The sequence below is a fragment of the Myotis brandtii genome, unplaced genomic scaffold (genome assembly GCF_000412655.1).
Source record: "Myotis brandtii unplaced genomic scaffold, ASM41265v1 scaffold1103, whole genome shotgun sequence".
In the NCBI taxonomy this organism is placed as follows: Eukaryota; Metazoa; Chordata; class Mammalia; order Chiroptera; family Vespertilionidae; genus Myotis; species Myotis brandtii.
In genome coordinates this window covers 840,317-850,577 of record NW_005353762.1, presented here as the reverse complement: position 1 = coordinate 850,577, position 10,261 = coordinate 840,317, and the positions used below count along the sequence as shown (strand labels likewise).

The window sequence follows — 10,261 nt, the reverse complement described above, 5'->3', positions numbered from 1 at the left end:
TGGCATATGGCTCAATAAATATTTTTGTTTTTGTTTTAAAGAATGGAATTGACCTATTGGTCTACTTCTCTGGTTGATATGATCTCATTTCAAAAAAAGACCATCAGGAAAGTCTATTTTCTGGGTGTTTTTTCCTACGGGGGGTTGAAGATTTTACTTCAAACCCTGTATTTACTTTACTTTGTAGTTCTTTGGAGTTTTATTCCATGGACTAAGTGAGATTTAACTGGGCCTTCAGGGATGAAGTCTTCATGTAGACAAAGGTCACCATGTACTCCTAACCTCCTGGTTACTCAGGGGTCGTGTTCCTTCTCCCCACCTCCCACATATAACTTCCTCATGCTACAAAGCATGCCTGCCTTAGAAGCCTGACACAGTCACCTTCCATGCCTTGGTATTAGTGAAGAACTCCCAGAAAAACCTTTTCCAAGACAGAATAGAACATCCACAGTCATCAAATCCCAGTAAGTCCTAGAGCAATGGTTCTCAAAGTGTGGTGCACAGATCACAGCACCAACACCAAGGAGAGACTTGCTAGATGTGAAAATTCCTAGGCTTCTCCCTAGGTATAATGAGTCAGGAACTCTGGAGATAATTTAAGAACTGCCATACTAGAGCATGGGCAATAGCCAACTCGCTTAACTGTTTCAACACATCTTTTGTAAGTTGCATTGCCATCAATTTTTTTTCATTTTCTGATTTCTTAACTCGAACTTAAGCTTGTAAGTGCTTTGCCACTTGTAAGTTCTTCATGTATGTTAGCATAGCTGATATTTCTAAGCACCTGAGGTCGTGGGGCAGATAGAATGACACCCGTTCACTGACTCGTTTCAGCTGAGGTTCTCCAGTGTCACAGGGTTAGGAAGTCGGAGGCATGAGTGCTGGCGTTAAAACCTGAACTTGTCAACTTTTATGCATGTGATTTTATAGGCCCACTTACTCTCTGTCCGGTCTTGTTCTCCAATCCCTTCCCTACTTACATGGTTTACATTGAGCTTTTGTCAGAACTGGTTGCTTGTTTCCACAGAACCTGCTTTGGGTCTCCTTGTTTCAGAACTCTTCCTTCTCTTCCCAGCCCACACGTTTGGGGACCATCGCCTACTGCTTTGAAAGCACAAAACAACGTTTCTCAAACTTCAGCATCCAGACCGTCAACATCCTGGAGGTCTGGTTAAAGTGCAGGTTCTGACTGAGGGGGTGGGGGGAGCTGGGGCTGAGATTCTGTATTTCCAGCAGCATCCAAGCGATGCTCCCATCCCCACAGGCCGGTCGGCCACCCTGGTGCTTTTGTGTGCACTTTCTCCCTGAAGACACTGCACATTTTGTGATGGCAGGACCCAGTGTTGTTCACATTTATATTCCTGAATATAAGGAGGCTCATGGGAGGAGGCAAGGAAGGGAAGAGGAAGGAGAAAAAGAAAGCATCATTTCATTGCCATTCACTATTTTTATTTTAAAGAATCGTTTATTGATTTTGAGAGAGGAAGAGAGAAGAGAGAAACATCGATGTGAGAGTGTAACATTGGTCAGCTGCCTCTTGCACGCCTCCTACCAGGGATGTCCTCTGACAGGAATCAAACCAGCAACCTTGCAGTGCATGGGACACCCAACCCACTGAGCCACCTCGGCCAGGGTGGCAACCATCTTTTTGAGCAGAGAAGTGAGAAGATGCGTTGTTCGCATGCAGTGTCTTGACCATCACTTTCCCCTCAGCTTGCCAAAACAAACAAACAAACAAACACTGATACTACGTTATAATTTTTCAAAATCCAGATCAATTAGGGAGTTTGCAGCTGCCTGAGCTCTGGGTTCTGTTTGGCCCCTCATCTCTCACTGTGCAAATGCAGTGCCTGAGGACATCTGATATGGAGAAAGTGCCAGGTCGGGGCCTCTCCGCCCAGCAGAGTGCCTTCAAGAAGCTGCATCCGTGCCAAGGAATCAGACTGGGTAGCTCTGGTGTCTGCCTACCATTAGCATTTAGGCGCTAATCTCCTTAACACCATAAATACTAAGTCTAAGTACCTTGGCAGGTAAAACTGCCTATGATCCCGTAAATCTTATCGGGGCCATCTGGCACAGTATTGGCGCTGCCGGGAGGGAAGGGGAGATGGATAGTAACGCACAAGTCAAGTCGCTTTTACAGTCCTCACCAGGCGCAGCAAAGTGTGTGGCTTAACAGCCAGGGAAAGGGCAGCCAGACCCCGTCACTGTTCGGAAATCTTTTAAGTCCTATGGAGAGGGTTTCTCTCTCTACAGGAAGGAAACAGCGCTGTAGCTATGCTAGTGGCAGCTGGAGATTGATGTGCTGGTGGGACTGAGAGAAAGGGTGGCAGCAGGAAATGTGTATTTCCAGGCCTCTTTAACTCCAAGGATATGGCGCCTTTGGCTCTTCCATGCTCATTGGGAAATTCCTGTTTTCACTTGGCCTCTTGGTGACTATATATGTCACCCATCTGCACAGGGTCACCTCTGAAGCCAAGGCTGGTGGCAATGTTTTGGCCCCAGCTCTACCCCATTCTCCTCTCCCATTTGTTGATCATAGCAGAACTCTCACCTGCCGCCATTCTGCAGTGTGCATGGCTGAGTGTGCCCTGCTCTTGGGCATCCTGTGCCTTTGTGTTCATTATTTCTTCCACCGAGATGCCCTGACTTCCCTTTCTCTATCTGGTCAACTCCTATTCACCCTTCACAATCAGCTTAAGCTTCACTTGAGAGCCCCCTGCACCCTCCCCACTTCTTCCCTCATACATAGGTCAGTGCCCCATGCCTCCCCACATGCTTCATATTTTGATTTTCTTAATTTGTCTCATTTACCAGACTCATATCTCGTCTTTTATCTCTTGGTCTCACAGTGCCCAGTAAAGTGCCAGGCGCAAAGATGCTCAACAAATTTTAAAGACTTACCTGAATAAATGAAACAGAAACAAACTTATAGCCACAGAAGAAAAGAATTGATTCACTAGATGGAAGGGGGTAGGGGGATGGGTGAAAGAGCTGAAAGAGATTAAGAAGTGCAAATTGCCAGTAATAAAAATATTCACTTAAAGGTAAAATAGAGCATAGGAAATAGAGTCAATAATATCATGCTAACTATGTATGCTGTCAGATGGGTACTAGACTTATAAGGGTAGTACTTCAAAAGGTATACAACTGTCTAATCACTATGTTGTACACCTGACACTAATAATATTGTATGTCAACCATAATTGAACAATAAATGTTTTAAAATGTGTCATAATGGATACCTGTCTATAATTATACCCAGTGAAAGATGAGGCCATTTTTCTCCAGGAGAGAGTGAAGTGTAGAGCAGACTTCCTTCCCGGTTTTAGCCTTAACACGTCTCATGCCACAGGTGCAGAGATAATAGGGGAGGGTTCCAAAGTCCTAGTTACAGTGGAAGATGTCCATCTAGAGCAAAGCCCGCAAACTACTGCCCCCACATGGCACCTTGGCACCTCAGTCTTCAGTGTGACCAAAGCCACATACCATTTGAAAAGCCACTGGACCCCTTTGGAGAGGCTTTGGCAGACTCCAGCCAGGCCCGAGGCGCAGCCCCTATTAAAGAGCATTGAGGAGGTTCTGGCAGGTTCAAACAGTGGCCAAACGACAGAGGAGGAGACTGCGTTGTGGGGCTGGAGGGGACGGCCATTTGTCCTGAACACCTGAGTGGTGCTGCCTCTCCAGGACTGGGCCAACCTCTGCCTCCTTTGTTATCAACCTGGGAAGAAACAGGCACCCTCCCTGCCAACTTCTGGGGGCCCCGTCCTGCAGGAATGGCCCCAATGGAGAGGTTTTTGGTGGACTCCAGCCTGGGCCTGCCTTGCAATCTTTATTAAGGAAGCTTAGGCAGTTCAACCAGTGCCAGAATCATAGGTCAAGAGACTGAGTGGCAGGGATGGAAGGAGGGCCACCCTCTCCCATGTGCCTGAGGGGCACCTCCACTCCTCTGCAGAACCGTCCTTCCACATGGCCAAATATTGGTCTGTTTTAGCTGGGTGGACTCTGCTCGCCTCATCCTGGTGACTCTCTGAGACCTCATCCACAAAGGCCAGAGAATCCCAGGCATGTGGCAGCTGGCCTTGGGGTATCCTGAGACTTTTCCTGAGTGGCCTCAGAGCCAGCAGTGGCACTGAGTTTAAATCTGAATCAGTCTAGTGAGCACCACTTGCCTCTACCTGGTGACCCACTAGGAACATATCTCATGGAACTTGCAAACTGCCAGAGGTTCTTCCAGTGACAGCCTTAAAGTGGTCAGCAGGTAGAGGTGGATCTCAGAGTGCCTCGTGCCTTCTGCTGACCTGCCCTGGGCCTGGACCTGGTGGAAGCCAGCCTTGATATACAGCATGGCCCCTCCATGCACACCCATGCCCAGCAGAGGTAGCCACAAACTCGGGTAACTCGTTAGCTCCACACAGGTTGTCCAGGGCAGTTACAGGTAGTTTCTGATATTGACCTGCACTGAGACCTTCTCAAGAAGCCCCAAAAGCAATACATGGGGTGATGGGCTTAAGACCACATCATAGCACAATGAAAAGGAAGATCCTGGCATGCACCAGACCCCACTGGGGCCAGTTCCATTTCCTGGGGCAAGCCCCCAGATGAAAGAACAAAAGTAATCCCCAGGAAGAGAACTAAATGAAATGGGGGAAACCAAACTACCAGATGCAGAGTTCAAAACAAAGGATATAAGGATGCTCAAGGAAATTAGGGGAAGAATGGGTGAATTCAGTTGGAATTTAAAGAAAGAGGTAGTAAGCATTAAAAGGTACATAAAAATCATAAAAAATCACACACTCAGAAATAAAAAATACACTAGGATGCATCAACACAGATTAAATAATGCAGGGGATCAAATCAACAGTTTGGGGGACAAGCTAGCAGAGAACACCCAAGCAAAAAAGAATTTGAAAAAACAAGGAAACTTTAAGGGATCTCTGGGACAACATCAAGAGTAACAATATCGGCATTGTAGGACTATCAGAAAGAAAAGAGAAACACAGGATTGAGAACCTATTTGAATAAATAATGACTGAAAACTCCCCTAACCTGGTGAAGGAAAAAACATATAAGTCAAGGAAGTGTAGAGAATCTCAAACAAGATGAACCCAAAGGGGCCCACATCATAATTAATAATGGCAAAGATTACAGACAAAGAGAGAATCTTAAAAGCAGCAAGAGAAAGACAGTTACCTACAAGGGAGCTCCCATAAGACTGTCAGCTGATTTCTCAACAGAAACATTTCAGGCCAGAAGGGAGTGGCATAAAATATTCAAAGTGATGAACAATAAGGACCTACAACTAATACTACTCTATCCATCAAGGCTATCATTTACAACTGAAGGAGAAATAGCTTCCCAGACAAGAAAAAACTAAAGGAGATCATCACCAACAAACTAGTATTACAAGAAATGTTAATGGACTTCTATAAGAAGAAAAATTTAAAAAATGAGAAACATAAATATGAAGAATAAGCTGGCAATGAATATGTACCTATCAATAGTAACTTTAAATGTAAATGGTTTAAATGCTCCAATAGAAAGACATAGGGTAGCTAAATGGTAAGAAAACAAGACCCACATATATGCTGTTTTCAAGAGACCCACCCCAGAATAGATGATAAAAATACAGGAATGGAAAAATATATTTTATGCAAATAGAAAATGATAAAGAAATCAATCTAACAAGAGGAAATAAACCTTGGAAACATTTGTGCATCCAACCTAGGAGCACCTAAATATTTTTTTTTAAATTGATAGACATAAAGGGAGATATCAACAGTAATGCAATCATAGTAGGGAACTTTAATACCCAATCAACATCAAAGGATAGATCTTCCAGACAAAAAAAAATCAACAAGGAAACAATGGCCTTAAATAAAACATTAGACCAGATGGATTTAATTGATATTTCCAAAACATTACACCCTAAACCTGCAGGATATACATATTTTTCAAATGCACAGGGAACATTTTCCAGGATAGCTTACATATTGAGGCCTTAAAATTGGCCTCAATAAGTTTAAGAAGATTGAAATAATGTCAAGCATCTTCTCTGATCACAATAGTATAAATCTAGGAATCAATTACAAGAAAAAAAACTGAAAAATACACAAATGCATGCAGGCTAAATAGCATGCTACTAAATAATGAATGGATTAACTATAAAATCAAGAAAGAAATCTAAAGATACCTTGAGACAAAAGAAAATGAGTACATGAAAGCCCTGGCAGAATAGCCCAATTGGTTAGAGCATTGTCCCAGTGTGCCAAGGTTGTAGGTTTGATTCCCAGTCAGGGCACATACAAGAAGCAAGCAATGAATGCATAAATAAGTAGGAAATTAGTACATGACAACCCCAAATCTATGGGACACAGAGAAAGCAATTCTAAGGGGGAAGTTCATAGTAATACAGGCCTATCTTAAGAAACAAGAACAATCTTAAATTAACATCTAACCTTTCACCTAAAAGAACTGGAAAATAACAACATACAAAGCCCAAAGTGATTAGAAGAAGGGGGGAGGAGCAGATCAGAGCAGAAATAAATGAATAAAATCTAAAAAATATTTAATGAAACCAAGAGCTGTGTTTTTTAAAAGATTAAAAAAATGTTAAACTTTAATCAGACTCATCTAAAGAAAGGGAGAAAGGACCCAAATAAATAAAACCGGAAACGAAGGAGAAGTAATAACTGACACTACAGAAATACAAAGAATTATAAGAAAATGCTATGAGCAATTTATGCCAACAAATTGGAGAATCTGAAAGAAACTGAAAAATTCCTAAAAACATTCAAGCTCCCAAGACTGAATCAGGAGGAATCAGAAAATCTGAACCGACAAATTATATCCAAAGAAATCAAAGCAGTGATCAAAAAATTCTCAACAAACATAAAAGTTGTGGATCAGATGGCTTCACAGGTAAATTTTAACAATTAAAGAAAAACTAACATCTATCCTTTTCAAACTATTCAAGAAGGGTAAGACTCCCAAATTCATTTTACAAGAACAGCATTATAATGATTCCAAAACCAGATAAACATTTAAAGAAAGAAATCATAGGCCAATATCTCTGATGAACATACATGTAAAAATCTTCAACAAATATTAGCAAAACAGTCCAGGCCAATGTGGCTCAGTTTGTTGGAGCATCATCCTGTGCACCAAAGGGTCACGGGTTCAATTCCAGGTCAGGGCACATAGGTTGCCAGTTTCATTCCCAATTGGAGCATGCGTCATAGGCAACATATTGATGTTTCTCTCTCACATTGATGTTCCTCTCTCTTCCGCCCTCTCCCCTCCTCTGTCTCTAATCAATTAAAAACATCATCTTGTGATGATTAAAAAAATAATAAAGATATAACCAAATTCAGCAATACATTTAAAAAATTATACACCATATTCTATAGAGATTTATTCCTCAGATGTAAGGATTTTTCAACACCAATTAATGTTCTACACTGCATTAAAAAATGAAGGGTAGGCCCCACTGGCTCACTCCTGAGTGCCATGGCGGCCTTCAGCAAGGTGGGAAACTTCTCCCTGGTGGGGCTGCGTTCCTGCTGCTCTGCCTGCTCCACAAGTTGGGTCTCACTCTCCGCCTGTACAGTAAGAAAAGTAGAAAGCCACCATTACAAAATAATGAGAAAGAAGGGGAAAAAGAATGAGCTATGGTGGACGCGGTGTTGTTCTCAAGGCTCTCAAGGATTCTGAAAATCATGGTCTCTAGAACATTTTGTAAAAAGATGGGTTACTTGATACTTATTGCTGTTATGTTGGTGCCTCAAACATATTGTGATGTTTGAATGATTCAAAATGGGACACTCATTGAAAGTCGTATCAATGGTCATAGCAGAAAAGATTTCAAGAAAAACTTATTCAACTTCATGGCTGCCATGCCTCTCATCTCTCTGGTTAAAAGCTTCTTGGAGTTTGAGTTTAATGAGCTCACATTGTGCTTCCAAGCAAGACTAACTAAATGCCTCTGTGAGGAATATCTCCAAGCATTCACGTATTTTAAAATGAGAAATCTGGACAACAGAATAGCTAATCCAGACTAGCTGCTTACACAAGGTGTAGAAAAGTTTTGTGACAGTGTAGTTGATCTGTATTCAAATCTTTGTAAGCTATTTTTAGAGATAGTTTTGTATATCTTCAAGTTATGAGTACAATAGGAGCTCGGGGCCCAGCAAGCAGGATGGCCTACTTGCTTGTTTCTGGGTTATCCCTAACTCTACCTAGAAGACTCCTTGGTAAGATGACAGTAACTGAGCAAAAGTATGAAGGAGAGTATAGATATGTTAATTCCTGGTTCATCGCAAACAGTGAAGAAATTGCCTTTTATGATGGGAATAAAAGAGAAAAGCAGACAATCCACACCATCTTCCCAAAACTGACGGAATGCCTACATAATTTCATTTTGTTTCAGTTTTCTATGGGCTTTATTGATAGTATAGTTGACAAATCTCCTGCCCCTGTAGTTGGTTGCCTGTTGTCAGCTGCCCTTTCCTAGATTTGTCTCACCCTGGCCACCTCCAGAACTTCTGAAGGACTACTACCAAGTTGAAGGGTGCTTTCGCGAATGTCCCAAGCTCTGGGTCAAATAGTTTTGGCTGGCTATGAAATGCTAGATTGGTTGGTTTTACTGCTTGGATTTCAGAATTAATGCAAGTGCTAAAGGATTTAAATAATGGAAAATATGAACGCACAATGATCTCACAACAAGAAAGGGGTATTGAAGGAGCACAAAGCATTCCCTTGATACCTGGAACTGGAGAAATTATCAATGCCGATAACATAAAATGTTGATCATGTCCCTTTAGCAATGCAAAATGGAGATATATTGATCCAAGACCTTAGTTTTGAAGTTCAATCTGGTGCCAACATTCTAATTTGTGGTCTAAATGGCTATGGGAAGAGTTCACTTCTCTGTGTTCTTGGTGAATTATGGCCTCTTTTTGGAGGACATCTAATTAAACCTGAAAGAGCAAAGTTATTTTATGTTCCTCAGAGACCTTATATGACCCGTGGAACACTTTGGGACTGAGTGAGACCAGAAAAGGAAGGGGATATCTGCCCTAATACAGAAGGAATACCTAGATAATGTCCAGTTGGAGCATATCCTTGAGCGAGAAGGAGGCTGGGACAGTGTTCAGGATTGGATGGATGTACTCAGTGTTGGAGAGAAGCAAAGAATGGCAATGGCAAGATTATTTCATCATAAACCCCAGTTTGCCATTTTGGATGAGTGCACACACTCAGTGAGTGTAGACATGGAAGGCTACATCGGCAATCATTATGCAGGGGTCAAATACCTAGATAATGTCCAGTTGGAGCATATCCTTGAGCGAGAAGGAGGCTGGGACAGTGTTCAGGATTGGATGGATGTACTCAGTGTTGGAGAGAAGCAAAGAATGGCAATGGCAAGATTATTTCATCATAAACCCCAGTTTGCCATTTTGGACGAGTGCACACACTTAGTGAGTGTGGACATGGAAGGCTACATCTGCAATCATTATGCAGGGGTCGGCATCACCCTCTTCACTCTGTCACACAGGAAGTGTCTTTGGAAACACCATGAGTACTACCTGCATCTGGATGGCAGACGCAATTATGAATTTAAACAGATTACAGAAGATACAGTTGAGTTTGGCTCTTAGAATCCAGAGAACTGTACCTGCTTCGATGAAATAATTACAGAACACACTTGGAAATGCAAAGTACATTGTAAAATAAAGTTGAGCTTTTTTTAAAACCAAGCAACAAATTAACTGAATATAAAATAATTGAGAACAAATAGTTAAAACTTCTCATATTACATAGGATATTGCTAATTGTGTATATGTTGGTTTAATTATTAATATGACCTAAGAATGACCTTATTCTTATGGTAAAAAACTGCCTAAATTAAATTGGGCTTAAACTAGTGTCACCTGATTCACCCTGGGATGTAAACCATTGGAAGTCAACTAATTTGATTTGTATGTCTCTGTCTTTTCCATCAATGAAGAATCCTGCTTAAAACTGGGGTCAACATGTCTCCTATTCTGGCAAGATAGTCTTGAGTTTCACTTTCTTGTGCCCCATGATGGTTGGAAGCAAACAAATTATAGTGTACTATCAAAATGTACAGCATCATTGAATAATAGCATTTATTGCAGAGCAGAAGATTTCTTTAACTGCCACAGTTATACTCATTTCTTGTATATCTCTTGGGATACATTTGAATCCTGGAAAGTTATTTGAATTTTATTTGGCCAAA

The 10,261-nt window shown here is 41.7% G+C and overlaps 1 pseudogene; it reads left to right on the top strand.

Annotated features, from left to right (window-relative positions):
* Window positions 1-7,509: 7,509 nt before the first annotated feature.
* Window positions 7,510-9,781, top strand: LOC102257642 (annotated as a pseudogene).
* Window positions 9,782-10,261: the final 480 nt, after the last annotated feature.